The sequence below is a fragment of the Anticarsia gemmatalis genome, chromosome 11 (assembly GCF_050436995.1).
Source record: "Anticarsia gemmatalis isolate Benzon Research Colony breed Stoneville strain chromosome 11, ilAntGemm2 primary, whole genome shotgun sequence".
NCBI classification, from domain to species: domain Eukaryota; kingdom Metazoa; phylum Arthropoda; class Insecta; order Lepidoptera; family Erebidae; genus Anticarsia; species Anticarsia gemmatalis.
In genome coordinates this window covers 13,214,585-13,232,085 of record NC_134755.1, presented here as the reverse complement: position 1 = coordinate 13,232,085, position 17,501 = coordinate 13,214,585, and the positions used below count along the sequence as shown (strand labels likewise).

Sequence of the window (17,501 nt, the reverse complement as noted above, 5' to 3'; positions counted from 1 at the left end):
AACTGTATATATAGCAGTTTGACACCCACACAAGTACGAGTGATAAGTAAAATAATAAATCATTAGTACAGATAAAAATATTATATCTAATATAAAAATATCACCCCCTTTTCACTCTCTATTCTACTGTAAAAAGATACGCTTATATATAAAATATATGTGTATACAGGGTGTCCCAAAACTCAACGATAATCCGTGACAGGATGAAAGGCCAAGTCATACCGGTTCTAGGAAAAATAAAAAAAAAATTCCATATCACTCAGTTCAGCAATAATAGACACTTTTCAAAAAAGTTGAAATTCCACACCCTTGGTCGCATTTTCAAGTCCTGTGATCACCAATGTCACAATTTCGCTGTGTTTTTTTGAATTTCGTGATCTTCATTAAATATGCTATTAATCGTAAAACAAATTAATGCACAAAACATTGTTAATTTAATAAAAAAAGTTAAGTTTTAGTTAGTAATCGTTCACAAAAATATCGTTAGTTAACTTTGACGCTTCATATTGAAAAAAAAATGTACTAAACTACCCTTGGCAAGTTATTTCAAAAGTTGGCGCATTTAATCAAGATTTCAAAATGGTGCAACACTTGTCACTTTTCTTGCCATTAAAAATGTTATTTTTATTTGAACGACGAGTATCCTCGAAAATGGATCGAACGCAGTCGTACAATTGTATGGCCTCCTCGTTCCCCCGATCTAAATCCAGTAGATATTTTTTACTGGGAATGTATAAAATAAAAAGCCTATTCAAAATCAATACAAAATCTATCAGAACTTCGCCAGAAAATTGACACAGCGTCAGAAGAAATAAATGCAAGGAATTTTGCTTGACTGGTGCAAAGATCTTTTGTACGCCGTTGCAGAGCCTGTATTCGTGCCAGAGGAAAGCAATTATTTTTAGTAAAGATATTTTTAGTGAAAATATTTAATGTAATAAACATAATAGGTAATGATAATAAAAAAAAAGAATGAACGAACCATCGTTCTTATTTAATTATTCTCCTTAAACTAAAGTAATTCCAAATTGTTTTCCTCTGACACGAATACAGGCTCTGCAACGCCTTACAAAAAACCTTTGCACCAGTCAAGCAAAATTCCTTGCATTTATTACCTCTGACGCTGTGTCAATTTTCTGGCGAAGTTTTGATAGATTTTGTACTGATTTCGAATAGACTTTTTCTTTTACGCATTCCCAGTAAAAAATATCTACTGGATTTAGATCGCGGGAACGAGGACGCCATACAATTGTATCACTGCGTTCGATCCATTTTCGAGGATACTCGTCGTTCAAATAAAAATAACATTTTTAATGGCAAGAAAAGTGACAAGTGTTGCACCGTTTTGAAATCTTGATTAAATGCGCCAACTTTTGAAATAACTTGCCAAGGGTAGTGTGGTACATTTTTTTTTCAATATGAAGCGACAAAGTTAACTAACGATATTTTTGTAAACCATGACTCACTAAAACTTAACTTTTTTTATTAAATTAACAATGTTTTGTGCATTAATTTGTTTTACGATTAATAGCATATTTAATGAAGATCACGAAATTCAAAAAAACACAGCGAAATTGTGACATTGGTGATCACAGGACTTGAAAATGCGACCAAGGGTATGGAATTTCAACTTTTTTGAAAAGTGTCTATTATTGCTGAACTGAGTGATATGGAATTTTTTTTTTATTTTTCCTAGAACCGGTATGACTTGGCCTTTCATCCTGTCTCGGATTATCGTTGAGTTATGGGACACCCTGTATAATATTTATATTACAGTATAATAATATATTTTATATAAACATGAATAACAATATACGTATTTATCGTCCTAATACTTATATATTATTATTAAAGAAATATAACGTATGTAATATGTATTTAACGGCAACCTTTATTGGCATTTCAAACGATAACGCCACACAATAACCATTTAACACAAAGGTTTATATCGCAGTTAACCATTGAATTTTATTTATATCACGATTCGTGAACGAATATTACTTGTACAGGACTTAACGGGTGTATTTATGACCCTTATAACACAATAATACTGGTATACATTATATTTGAATGAAACATTATTAGACTATTAAAACTTGGACTATGAAATGTTCATATATTTAATTATTTATTATATCTACGTATAATATATATTTATAACATATAATTATTATACATATCGTATTATTATTATCTCATATATTATATAATATTTATTCTGGCGTATCTTTATACATTTCCTTAACTAAATTCTGTCCCTTTCCAAATAAATAATAATAGACCCTCTTCAGCTAATGAAAAGCTTGTTAGTATCACTTATTATAAGATAGATTTATCATTATTATAAAATAATAATACGCTCTCGCAGAGCTTTCGATGTAAAAATATAATAAAATGAATGTATAATCGAAGTACCTCAGAACAATTGGCTTCTTTAATATAATTGTATTATTATAATTAATTTAGATTTACCAGAATTGAAAATGAATTTTCTTTTTAGTTACTAATTTAATGCAGTACACAGTATATAAGTAATTATTATTATATTTAAAAGAATATAACTCATAATATAATTTCGTATTTGATATAATAATATGCTGTTTTCTTTTCAATATTACAATTTTTTATGACTATTATTGAAATATATAAAAATTTTCTCTTCTGGTAAAATTAGGTCTTATATGCTTTGAATATAATCAGGTTATATCTAGCAAACTTAGCTTATTGTATAAAATTAACTCAATCTCGCATTTTACAAATAAAATGCATTATAACATCGTTTAATATTAATAATAATATTTAAAATTTATTTTGAAAATTATTTTCAAAGTTATTATTAATAAGTTTAATTATTAAGATTTAAAATCTAGATAAAAATTATATAATAGTCATTATTAGCATATTATTACAGTAGGCATTATAATCACTATACATACTCATGCATTAGACCCGTATTATATTATTAGAAATTAGAAAAAAATAGTTGAACACTTTAATATGTAAAATACATAGAAATAATTGTTAAAATTAAAAATATCATTTTTCTGTTGTTTAAAAATTGTATATGTTATGGCTTTTGGAATAGCTATGTAATATATCTGGTTGGACGTTTAGAAGAAAATACATTGAAAGATATAATACTACAAAATATAACTGAAAACATGAAAAAACGGTACATACAAAAAACCCCGAGTTCAAAAAAATATGTATTAATTTACCGTTTTAAACATATATCGTATGCGAATCAAAATGAAGTACTACGGGTTCTCACATTTCACTCGGCGTATTAAAAATACGCGATTCGAATGGTTTTGTTAAAATGCGTATTGAATTTTTCAATGTATTAGTAATGCGTATATCTACTAGTGAGTGGTAACGAAATTATAAAATTATTAGTAAATAAATATCTTATAACCGTACATATTCTATTCTAGTTGTATGTAAAGTGGTCAAACTCAAAATCAGTGATCGAATAAAATTGTTACGACAAAAAATAATTGTTGTTGTTATTGTCTTCTATTTATTCCAAAAGAAAACCTTTATTTATAAACATAATTGTTTGCGTTGACTTATATCTTACTGTTTAAATTACAACCACACATATGTACACTCTCTCTCACACATACCTACACAAATACACATAACCCAAAAATGAAGAGAAATCTTTCGATCTATTTTTGGACCCTATTATTATCATTGGCTTCCGTCTTGTGGAAAACATAGCTATAAAATAAAAAAATATATTCAAGCTACATAACAGGCCTTTTTTCATAGTAGGTAGGACCCCACTCACTTTGACCTGTTAATAATTACTTGATTCATTCATTTGAAAAATTTCCAATAAAAAAAAATCTGCCTTTCACATTACAAAATACTCAAATGAAATAATTTTCAACCGTTCTGTAAGCAATACAAAAACATTTTCAACTTGAGGGTAAGTTTTTATATTACAATGTTGCGTAACGTTCCAAATCTAGATTAACATAAAGATATTTACAAATGAGCCCTTACCACGAACACCGAGTGACGCCCTCACCCGAAACTTGGCGATAAATTCATGATAAATTACATCCATTCCGATCGTTAGTACGACGAAACTTCGAGAACTTTCGAAAGTAATCTCTTTCGAGAAACCATGGTAACCTACACGTTCTATATTCAAATCAAGCAATTAGTTCGGTTTTTCAATTTGGAACATTGCCAGAGTAAAATAAACCATATCGTCTTGCAATAAAATTTATTTTAGAACAACAATTTGCAAAATTTTACTGCGGTACTTTTGGCAAAATTTTCCAATTCGAATAGGAAATTTAATCCATAGAAATTAAGGTCCATTTTTGATGACGAACCAATTTTAAACTAGTTAACTTTGTTGTAAAGCAATTTAAGTCTTATTTATTTTGTGGTTAGGTTGAAATTAGTTTGTTCGCTAGTTATAAGGGTTGATTTAGCTGCAGGGCGCGGAGAGGTTGTTATCGGGAGTAATTAGTCAAATTAGTTGGAGGTACGTGTTTTGTATAAATGTTGGGACAGACGGATGAACGCGGGGGACTCGGCCAAATGTGTTTGAACTACATTCTGGGATGAATGAAAGAATTAATCCATTAGACACTTTGATGTTCATTTAGAAAAAAAATGTGTTGTTTTTCTGTATGAGTAACCTGTACCTCGATTCTCTACCACTATCGACTACCGACAACCGGCTAGCTATCGAAATTTTGACATTTAGAATGTACTGCTAAAATGATTTCTACGACACCCGTCAGAGGCGCTGATCAGCGGGCTTATCACGTATCTCAGTTGACAGCTAGTGTACGTCAAATTGATTGTCACTATTCAGTACATTGCTGCTTTGACGTAACGTGTTAATCTCTATATTCTAAGAGAGAAAACAATGTACAGCATAGTGGCTTTCAAGTAAATGTCAACTGAGATACGTGATAGCCCCCCAGATTTTCATACAAAATTTCTCGACAGTTCGGATGTCGGTAGTCGATAGTAGTAGAGAATCGAGGCACTGCTACTGTATTGTAAAGATACATACAAGTATAGAATAAAATATCAGAATAATACGTACTTACAAACATGCTTTTTTCTTATGAGAGTGAGCAGAGACCAAAGAACGCCACTTGGTACTATCTTTATAAAGCTTCATTCACATCCATGCATCTTGTCGTACAGGACTGCTGGTTGCGAGAACTAAGAATTTGTCTTTTAAAATAAATATCTATGAGGCAGTTTTATTTATACATAATAATATCAAGGCAATATAAATTGGATTTTCTTTTGAACTATTATGTAGATACCGTCAACTACATAAGACGCTGGAAAACAATATTTTCAAAGTGATTTGACATTGTGGTTTTAAATGTACTTCAACAATATTGTATATCTGCACATTATTTCATGTTAAACATATTGTGGTATTGTTAGTTTACCCAATAAGTAATAATAATAAAAAAATCAAAGCAAAGCTTGAATTGGTCACAATTAATAATTGCAATCAATCTAAATTGTATTCCTGATGGTTCATAATACATATGTAGGGACTCTGTAAGTATATAAGAAATGATGTATTGACAGTTTGGTGTGTGAGCGTGAAGTATGTTAGCGTCACCGGCAGTTACTGCGCGCTGCCTGGTTAGTACGGTAGTGGATAGACTTGGGGCAATTTCTATTAATAAATATTTCAGTACAAGTCTATCTATCGTTTTCAATCTCGACGCGAGTGACTCCCAATGACACAATAATACACACGCAGAGACACAGAACATCCCGTAAACATACTTCAGAATATACAATAATGAAAAGTTGAATTTATTTAGCATTTTTTTGTAGCCAACTGTCCAACATACATTGTTATTTTTAGCCTTCGTTTATCCAAAAACCTTCACGGCACTTATGTTGAAGGGTGCTCGGTATAAAGCTGTAAAAACACCGGGGACGCACAAACAGGATCGATGACCCTTGACTCTCTGCGTTCAGTTTGTTAATTCGAGTGGCGCCGGGGGGCGAGACGTGTATACATTTAGGTACAGATACAGCTGTCTAAAGGATACGCATTTTTATTTATTGAAAAACTGAAGTATATATAAAATCAAAATCAAATCATTTATTCATTTAGGTCAAATGCCTGACACTTATGATAGTCAATGATACAGAGAGTGAATTTACCGCCAGTTCGGAAGGTAGGGCCAATGAGACGAGCTGGCAAGAAACTCCTGGCCTCCAATAGTATTTTATAGTGCCTTTTTTTTCAAATTTTTACGAGATTATTTCTATGAATTGATTGCTGTCATTGAAATAAAATAAAGTAAATTCAACCTCTAATGTCCCACTACTGACCAAAGGTCTCCTCCCGTAGTGAAGGAGTGGTTAGGCCTTGAGTCCACCAATCAGGCCAATTGCGGGTTTAGGACTTTGCTTAACTTCAAGAACTGTTCTAAAGAACTCTCAGGCACGCAACGTTGCATCACGATGTTTTCCTTCACCGCTGGAACAAGTGATTAATATTTCACACACAACTTTGAAAAGTCATTAATGACCTACATTATAAAGGAAATAAAACACTCTACTGCAGCAATAAAAAATGTTGCCAATCAATAAATCACGTCATCATTATTTGGGTAAAAAGCCGGCAGTAATAGCGGCAAAGGGTGGCAACACCGGCTCAGACACCCGTGACAATTTAACAAGGGTCTCCCTTAATTTACAAGTTCAAGTGTTTTATTTACGCTTCAACGTTACATTTTATGGAGTTTTGAATCGAATTTTATTAGGGTAATTTTTTTTTAACTTTTTCTGAGATACAGTTTTGCTTTTCTTAGAAGCAAATTGCAGTAATATCAAAATTAACCATTAATAGTAGGTACTAACTATACTTTAAATTACTTTTTTATTTTCGACTTACAACTTCACTTTATTACGAAAAATAAGAACCAGTAAAATCAAAACTGACCATACTTAATATAACTTGCAACAATAATGAAGTTCTCGGGATCCTGTTGTTTACAAACATAATATCACGCCTGTTATGGCGAAAGGTGCAAACAGAGGTGTGAGAAATATACCTACGTTTCCCTATATTTGTAGGTAAAAGATGCCTCCGTTTGTAATAGATGCTAAAAATTGATAGTTACAATGCGACGAGTTTACAAACCTAAGAAAAGTAATTTAAGTTCAAAGTAAACCAAAATGCAAGGGAGAGTAAAACAGACAATATACTGTCATATAGTGAATCAAATATGCGGAAAAAAAAAACAGTTTATTAAGTAACAAAAACAAAATTATTTTATTTTTAGCAAGGTTCTTTTAAAGCAATGTAAAAACGCTTTTCCAAACTTTTTTCATCAACGGAGAAACATAATACATAGCTTTACAAAGTTGCAGCGAACTAGAGCCGAGTTGTAGAGTTCAGTCGTAAGCCTTCAAGGCTCTATCGCTTACGTTATCGCGCTACGTGACTGCTAACTTGTAGGGACTTTGTAAAGCCTTCGAACGAAACTCTTTGCCTATTTATAGGTAGGAAACGTTTCACGGATTTTTGGACGACGCTAGAATCAGATGTAGTATTACATTTCTGCTTACTTTGGATTAAACAGTTAGGGATTTGATTCCCGCACATATGATAATCCCAAAGAGTTTCTTTGAATTATTATCTATACTAATCTATACTAATATTATAAAGCAGAAGAGTTTGTTTGTTTGTTTGTTTGAACGCGCTAATCTCAGGAACTACTGGTCCAATTTGAAAAATCTTTCAGTATTAGAAATTAAATGGTCTACCATTTATCGAGGAAGGCTATAGGCTATATATCATCACGCTACGACCAATAGGAGCAGACTAACAGTGAAAAATGTTACAAAAACGGGAAAAATTTTGACCCATTCACTCTTATGTGACGCAAGCGAAGTTGCGCGGGTCAGCTAGTAGGAAATAAAGTCTGACGCTATTGGTAGATCATTTATTTTTGAAAATGACATATTAAAAACTATAAGCTTTATCATACTACGCCTTATAAGAACGGAGCAATCACTAAACTGCGAGTAAAACAACGAGATTCAGCTAGTGTATCTATACGATATATGGTAGTTTCATGTTTATATTCAAGATTTGTATGTTCGTTTGATATGAGGCCAGTCTGAGATTATGTGTAAATTTATACTTATTTCCTAAATGAATTATATAATTGAATAAGGTTTAAATCACGCTTTTTGGGTGCGAATTTCATAATCAAGTACTAAAATAAAATCATATTTCACCTTCATTAAACCTTATTCAAACGTAGCACTTCGTAGCAAAATGCTACGTCATGTCGTAGCGTTGTAGACTTTGCGTGACGTAGGCGATTTGCTACGAAAATGTTGAGACATATTTTCCATCGCGTTTTTTCCGCTAACCTTTTAGTAAGTGACCTTTGAGAACAAGCGAGGGTATATTTTTGAAGGTAGAGAAAAGGAGAGTGTGTGTTATTGTCATATGTGTGAGGAAATATTCTAAATTAAAGGGTATTTTTATTACTAGAAGAAAATTTCATAATATATGAGAAACAATAACAGCTATTAAGCGTATTTTTTTCTATCAGTTAGACAATACCGTGCTGTAAGATTTTTTTACCAAACGTGTATTGTACATAGTTACCAAAAGTGTAGGGTAGTTAGTAGTTAGGTAGGTATATGGCATAAAAAAACTCATTTTAAAGACAACACCCGCACTAAGATTTGCTTTTGTGTCGCGGAGACTTTTACAAAGATACAAACAATGGACACAAAGTACAATTAGACCCGAAACAATTATTTGTGGATCGCATAAATAATTGTTCCGTGTGGGAATGGAACCCACGCCATCCCGACACAATGGTAGTGGCGTGGCAACCTAAACCACTGCGTCACGGAGGCAGGCAAAGTAATAATAATGACAGTTACTTTTACTTTAAAAAGAACTTTCATATCTATACTAATATTGTTGATTGTTTGTTTGTTTGTTTGATTGCGCTAATCTCAGGAACTACTGGACCTATTTGAAAAATTCTTTCAGTGTTAGATAGTCCATTAATCGGAAAGGCTATAGGTTATATATCATCACGCTACGGCCAATAGAAGCAGAGAACCAGTAATTAATGTTACAAAAACGGGAAAAAATTTCACCCATTCTCTCTTATTAGACGCAAGCGAAGTTGCACGGGTCAGCTAGTATAAAATAAAAATCGCTCTCCATAAATCTCTTCTATTTATATTTCCGAAACTAACCACCAAACTGTATTCGTTCTCTACATAGACTACGTAGAGTCAACACGAAGCTCGTTAGCACACCACATCGTTAGGTTTTCACATTGTTCAAATGTAGAGAATGAAAATTTAGTTAGAGTTTCGAAAGACTCTATTTGTATAAAACTTTGCTATTCGTTTTCCGCCATGTTTGATTCCCACGAAATGTATGTTTGTGAAATTCGTATTCATCTATACTAATATTATAAAGCTAAGGAGTTTGTTTGTTTGTTTCAATGCGCTTATCTCAGGAACTACTGGTCCGATTTGAAAAATTCTTTCAGTGTTAAATAGTCCATTTCTCGAGGAAGGTTATAGACTTATATATATATATCATCCCGCTACGCCCAAAAGGAGCAGAGTACCAGTAATACACGTTACTAAAACGAGGAAAATTTTAACCCATTCGCTCTCATGTGACGCAAGCAAAGTTGCGCAGGTCAGCTAGTACATACATAAAGCCAAGGGGTAGGTAGCCAGCCAAAAGAACGCTGCTTGCAATGAATCTTACAAACTTCCCTTGCTTCATTCACATTCATATAACTCGTCATACAGGACCAACGGACACGATTACTTCGCATGCTTATTGTACATTGCTGCTTTGACATAACATATTACTCGTCATTATTTAAGTTAACAAACAATGTATAGAATAGTGACCATAATTTCTACGCTTTTTCTTTATTTTCAAAATAATCTTGTAACTAGTTGCAAAGTAATTATTCTTCAGTACAAAGAGGCTAAGTAGAGCAAGTTAATTAAAACTGTGTAGACAACAGCTACGCCAGATGTAGAGCCGGTAATAGAGTCACGGTAGAGCGCCTACGAAACAAACGCTATTTTTATTACGACGCCATTATAGCCTCGAGGCTTTCAGAAATAGACATTAATTAGGGAACATTTTCTTGTTTTGTGACATTTTATGTTTTAGGCATTTATAATTGAATGAAGTAATAGTTGTACAATCTTAAATTATCGTTTCTTGGTCCTCTGCCTACTCATATGGGAGAAGACGTAATTTTCTTGTATGTATGTAAGCATGTATGGAATCTAAAATAAAAATTAATAATTATTAAATATGGGACTTTTTAAAGGAAAAAGAAAGCATATTTAAGTTTTAAATTTAAATTTCTTGCACTCGATCGTCATTTGTTTCGTTTGCGAGTATTTAATTTAACTGCCATCTTTCGTGACTCTACAACCAAAGCTTTAAGTTCCTAATTTCAGAAACCACTATTAAAAATACTCCATTATAAGTATATATTCAGGCAATATTAATATGTACTAATAGTTAACTTTCCAATAATTTCCATAACACAATTCATAAACCACCCAACTACCAAATCTCACAGACCCACACACACACATACACAATTCATTTTCTCTTCATCACATACGTACGCAAACTCAATTCACACATTCCGTCTCTCTCACTCTTACTACTACACGTATATTCTATCCCTTTCTAACGAACACATTGGAGTATAAAGGTGTTCCGTCGCGTCGCACCTGCGATCGATCGCACCTGCCGTTGCCATGGCAACCGGCTCACAAACCGTGCAGGTCATAGTGTAAGCGGGTAGCGGAAGCGAGAGCGGGCAGCACAGCAATTTTAATAAATTAAAAGAAAATCATTTATTGCTTACTAAGTTATATCGAGGGAAAAAAACCAGTCTTACCGAAGGGTATCGCGTTATAACCCAGGTAACTGGGTTGTGGACATCCGATAGGCAGTCGCTCCATGTAAAATACTGGCATACAGCTGCATCCGGTGAGACTGGAAGCCAACTCTAACATAGTCTGGAAGAAAGACTCGGCTCATATACAGAAATAGGTCTTATATTAGAGTGGTGACAATCTTAGTAGCCTTTTTCAGACATTGCAATTTTTCTAAGGTAGGTAAAACTAGATATTTTGAACATTATAGCTGAATGTTAACCTGTCGTCATTTTTGTATTATATATTTATGACATCAGGCAATTTATATCCCAAAAACACTTTCGAGTGAGTATTTCGTACATAAAATACTTACAAATTTCGCAATAAATAATATTAAATTATAATGAAGATGTAAATTTATTTAAAAGAGAAATAGGGGCTATAACCATATACTGGACACCATTCAAGGTCTATTATAATTAATAACATTTTGCTTGTTACAGAAAGTAAAAAATCGTAAAGAAAAAAGAATATAATTTTCCTTTGTTCTTTTTAATAAAGAAAATGTAATGAGATGATTTAATCAATGACTGTTTGTACTAATTAAAAATAATTGCGTTGTAATATTAATTAATTCATTGTTTGATGTCGGAGTTTCAATTAGTTAAGGTTTACTTTGAGATTCATTATTATATTAAATTCTCTGAGGGATGATGGAATAGTAGTTATATTTATATAAAAATTTAAGAGTGGTTTTATAAAACGTGCGTTCGAAATTATTATTAGGCGCTATGAGCGATGATAGGTTAAAAACATGCAAATCTTAAAATAATATTACATGAAAAAATTATCCTGGTGGGCTCACGCATAATTTTCCCTATTTTAAGCACCTTAGGTGTAATTTTATTGATATTATATTTCATACTAGCTGACCCGCGCAACTTCGCTTGCGTCACATTAGAGAGAATGGGTCAAAATTTTCCCCGTTTTGGTAACATTTTTTACTAATACTCTGCTCCTATTGGTCGTAGCGTGATGATGTATAACCTATAGCCTTCCTCAATAAATGCGCTATCTAAATCTAAAGGAATTTTTCAAATCGGACCAGTAGTTCCTGAGATTAGCGTGTTCAAACATACAAACAAACTCTTCAGCTTTATAATATTAGTATAGATTTTGCCATTACTTTTATACTGAGTCTTCATGTATTTCCATGTTCATTTTAATCAAAATTGTTTCTTCGGTTTAGCAATGAAAGCGTTACAAATGTTATGTACAGACAGATAGGTTTACGTGTTTATAATATTTAAATCGAAATCAAATGTTATCGTTCGCTTTCCCTAGGCTCGAAAAATAAATTATAACTAACAAATTTTATTTTTAAAATAGTTTTACAACCTAAAAACAACATAATAAGCAAAAGCCACCTTACAGCTAGCATTTATTCAACAGTAGCTCCAAAATGTACAAGCCTAAGAAAGCCACAAATAATCTAGACCCGCAATAACTCTACCTTTTAAATATTCTACCAGCAACTAAACTCCGGGATTTATGAGTCCGCTGTCAGTGGCACCTCGCCTCATCCCCCGGGGCAAGCCGGGGCACAGCACTTGTACATAATTAAGTTTCAACTGACCGACGGACAGACGGTTTTTATTGTATTACCACCTCGGACAGGCTCGGTGGAAAAAAGGACTAATAGTGTTATGCTTTAAAAGTCTGGTTTTGGTATTATATGGTTCTCTCTTTGCAGTAATAAGAGGATTTAAACGAAGTTTCGGTTTTTTGGTTCAAATAAAATTGTATTGTATTCATAGCTTTTCCTTTTGTCGGACAAAAAAACAAAAAGTCTATGATGGCCTCATAACTTTTAAACTCTCCTACTCTCTACCTTTTTTTACTTAGCACTGAAAATATATAAGGCGATGTAAACCTCTAACCCAATCCAATTTTACTACAATATAAGCATAATAAAGCGATGAGGTCAAGGAAAGCACAGCGGCACGACATTTGCTTGTAAACTTGGCACAAACGTGGCCCGATGTAGGCCGAGCACCACTTCAGCGGAATACTGACAGCTTTACATATAGATTGTATACGATATACGCTCTTCTGGCTCTGAATTAGTTTAGATGGCTCTTCAATTTTCAAATGTCTTTTCTATTGATGTAATGATGGAAGTTTGTAATTTCGGCTTAATGATTTCTTTCTTGAAATATTAGGGACAGCGTATGTCAGTCCCATGGTAACGTACAATAAGTAGGCATACACATAAAAAAAGATCAGTACGATTTCTCATGTAAGTAGAACAACATGACGAAGGCGAAAAAAACCGGTGAAGTCTTTAGTCTTACCATAATTGTGACTTTATTTGTTGTGGGTAAAACAGTGTGCGATTGCCAATACTGAGGTACCTACTTAAGTCCAATTCCCTGCTTTGTCTACATAGGTAGGTATTCAGTTGTCCTTGGTGGTCCTTTGTAACCAATGACGAAATTATTTTATACATCAGACAACTCTGCCTGCACCTTCATATGCAAAAGACGTAATACTCTGAACAAAATAGTTTAAATAGTTATATATTCGTTAATTCAAATAGCAAATATAAATAACTACTCGATTGTAAAAAGATTATCGCCACCCCATATAACATAGTCACGCATTCAAAGATTACATCTAGGTAATTGTCTGAACAAAATATTGAAAACTCCACACGACATACAATAATCAAGGGCTTTGATTCATTGATAAACTATTATTAATAATATTTATTTTCATTTGTCAATTAAAATATATTCAATCAAAGATTTAGTCCATTATTTTAGTTTTTAAAACGGTCGTGCATAATGAAAGCGCCTGATAAATATATTATAGCAAAGTGTTTCATTACATCAAAATCATAAATATGAAGGCTCGATATGAGGTCTATATTAGAATGTATTCATGTTTGTTACGTTATATTCTAAACGACTAAACTGATTTAGATGAAATTTGAAACTTAGTAGAGTCTTGGCATGCATGATTTATATAGGTTATAATTAATAATTTTATACATTACTAGCTGACCCGTGTAACTTCGCTTGCGTCACATAAGAAAGAATGGGTCATAATTTTCTCCGTTTTTGTAACATTTTTACTGGTACTCCGCTCCTATTGGTCGTAGCGTGATGATATATAGCCTATATCTAGCCTTCCTCGATAAATGAGCTATCTAACACTGAGATAATTTTTCAAATCGGTAGTTCCCGAGATTAGCGCGTTCAAACATACAAACTCTTCAGCTTTATAATATTAGTATAGATTTTCAAATTAGTAGCTGTATCAAACAGGCCACCGTCAGCTGCATAAGCCTACAGGTCACTAATGTTATAAACTCTCAATTTTGTACACCTCAGGCGCGAATTCTGCAAACGAGGCTCTCTACTAAGTTGGTGGACTATAATAGGCTAACAAAATATTTTTGCATAGGTTTGTAGGCGCCGATAAAAGTTTATTCCATATTATCATGCTACATGTTTTTATTATAAACAAACACGGTTGTACCTCCACCCTCGTTGTGCAGGGGTGCTATAATTAATATTCGTTAGCAGGTGTGAAGTTCTCACGGCATTATAACGACGTGCAAGAAAATCAATACGTACAGAAAAACTTTCCTGAAGTAACAAGTTATTTCGTTTGAGAGTTTGTACTCGGCGCGGGATTGAGAAGCCTGTGCAATTCTAGAGATAGAATAAGTTAGGTAAGTTTGCTAGGTTTTTATTGCCGGGACGGGTTGTATTAAGTTTTGAATGTGAAAACTGATGTTTTTGTTTATTCCTACCACCATTTTGGCTATGGTAACATAGAAATAAGATATCTTACATAATTGCCGCAAAGTTATATAAACAGTTTCGCTACATATTAAAGAATAGCTGACCCGCGCATCTTCGCTTGCGTGACATTAGAGAGAATGGGTCAATATTTTTCCCATTTTTACCCTGCTCCTATTGTCGTAGCGTGATGTTTATAACATATAGCCTTACTCGATAAATCGGCTATCTAACACAGAAATATTTTTTAAATCAGACCAGTAGTTCCTGAGATTAGCGCGTTCAAACAAACTCTTCAGCTTTATAATATTAGTATAGATTGGCTCGACTAAATTGGAAAGAATTACAGGGTGCGACGGTTATTCGATACGTATAATAAGGGCACCCATCGATAGACTAACCTCGGCAAACATAGCTTAACCTGAAAGGTTGATCTACGTGGCTGCTGGTACTTAGCTACAAGCCATCTACAAAATAATAAATACAAAAGCACTGTACAGAGTCACAGCATCACTCGCTACATCCCCTATTCCGTTATTGATCGATACAGCTGGCCACTCGCAAATGTACGCTACAAATGTAGTTACGTCAATGCACTGGAGTGTAATGTAGGATAATGCAGTCTGTCTCTTGTTCCGATATATTGTAGATGTAAGGCTATTGTGTTGTGTAGCTTTGGGAAAATATTGGACAATAAAGTTATTGTTAAACCGAAAACCATTCTATTTGATATTGTCGCTTTAAGTTTTTTTAACCTGCTAGGCTTATTTCGTCTGGTTAGTGTTCATCAACCATGCAGACGCTTAGCTTTACCTACCTCTTAGCCGCGACCTATCTATAAAATATCTTCGTTGAAGATTGCTTAACATGAGCGTAGCGCCCACACGAAAAATAGAAAAGGTATTACAAAATTATTTTTATTTATCTTATCGTATGGTAAGTGGTCAACCAAGTGTCAAAGTTGTTCGAGCCGCCCGAAATACCTTTGGCGTGGCTTAACGACTAACGATATTAGTTGACAACAACCGGGACCGACTTTTTACGTGCCTTCCGAAGCACGGAGATGCTCGGAAATTTGGAGTTTGGAGTTTAAATACCACACTTCGATCACCCATCTATAGAATGACCGCACTAAGATGTGGGGGGTATGAGCGTCATAAAAGCAAAACTCAAAAATATTTTAATTTACTCACTCTGCCCAACTCGGTCTAACGCCAATATTATGAGACTAAAAATCTTTACACTTTCTTATTCCTACATTAATCTAGCAGCTAATACAAAGTCCCCACTACCAATCGAAGGAGCAAAAACCCCGGCCAGTATTAAATTAACCACTCAATCTTCATCCCTACTGGTACTGGGGTCGGACACGATTGATGTCACTGCAAGTAATACGGCGCTCGCTGACGAAGCGATTCAATGACAAATAGTATTCATTCATTCTGTTTATTAGTTAGAAGATACATGGATTTGAACGATTGTTTAATTTGATGAAGATGAATAAAAATGGCGACATTTTTTTTATGATAGCGAATTTATTTATACTTTTGTATTAATATTGTAAATGTGAAAGTTAGACTGTCTGTCCGTCTGCTATAGTTGATGTAGTTTAACATGGTAGTAAAAGATTTATAATGACATAGTCTTAAAAAATCGTTCCCGTAGCGGCTAAAATAAGAATGAATAATTTTGCGCAAATGAAGCTTACTTAATTAACTAATAATTTGATTACAAATTGTCTAAAGATTCTCTCTCTAAAGTCACTATTTAAGTTAGATATCTGAGGAATAACGTTTTTCTACGTTCGTAAAAGTGCATTTTCATTTCAATTTATTTTTATACAATTTTACAGCTTTGTATGCTCTGGTTTATACCTTATTGGCTTTTAATCAATAAATCCTCTTACTCTATTGATTAAACAAACAGTACCGTACCTCACGTGCAGGCGCTTCACGGAAACGTTTCAGGATATTGCCACTTACATGAATCTTTTACCCTTTGGTAGAGGTACAGTAGGTATATGTATATGTATGTATAAATGTGTATGTCCGTATAGTTGAAATATCTTACTATTATTATAAATGTAAAAGTTTCTGTCGATTTATGGTTGTTTGTTTGTTTCTCTTTCACGTTAAAACTGTTTTACGGATTTGGGGAAATGTAAATTTAAACGTACATTTTCTATATTCGATACCTACTTTCTACAGCTATTTTTTTTCGAAATACACTAGCGGAATTAGACAATTTTTATATAAAATTTCTCGGTAGCTACTCGGTTACTAGGAGGTTGTTTCTCTGATCATTTAAAACATGTTATAGTATGTTTATTTTGTTTGTTCCAGCATGGGGCGAGTCCCTGCTGTCGCTGCCCAAGAGGTGGCTGAGCACGCAGGTCTACGGCTCCGAAGACGAGGACTTCCAGGTCAGTAGAACGAGTGTCTTCAAGTAGACTTCTGTATTTCGAGTCTCTAGTTCTATCCACTGCCGACAATAGACTTGATATTGAGCTATTTTTAAGAGAATCTGTTGAGCGCCTCTACCGGGCTCCGTAAGACTCTCGATACTCGACAGTAAAGAATGTAGAGAATTGCGCTACTGAACCGTTTTTGGCGATAACCAACCGATAACCTAAAGCCCAAGATTCATAATTTTTTTAGTTAGATCTGAGAACCCTTTTTTAACCCAAAATCACGCGTCTGCCAGTTAGATAGCATATATTATCGTACCAATTGATGTATAAGTACTTATTGTCACTAATCTCCCTAC

At 33.6% G+C, this 17,501-nt stretch overlaps 1 protein-coding gene across 1 annotated transcript in view; it reads left to right on the top strand.

Annotated features, from left to right (window-relative positions):
- The window catches only part of LOC142976408 (vesicular acetylcholine transporter-like), an 87,176-nt gene that overhangs the window by 42,747 nt on the left and 26,928 nt on the right, over positions 1 to 17,501 (top strand). The window contains exon 3 of the mRNA XM_076119742.1: positions 17,078 to 17,157. The gene's annotated coding sequence lies outside the window, so the exon portion shown is untranslated. The remainder of the gene's footprint in view (positions 1 to 17,077; positions 17,158 to 17,501) is intronic.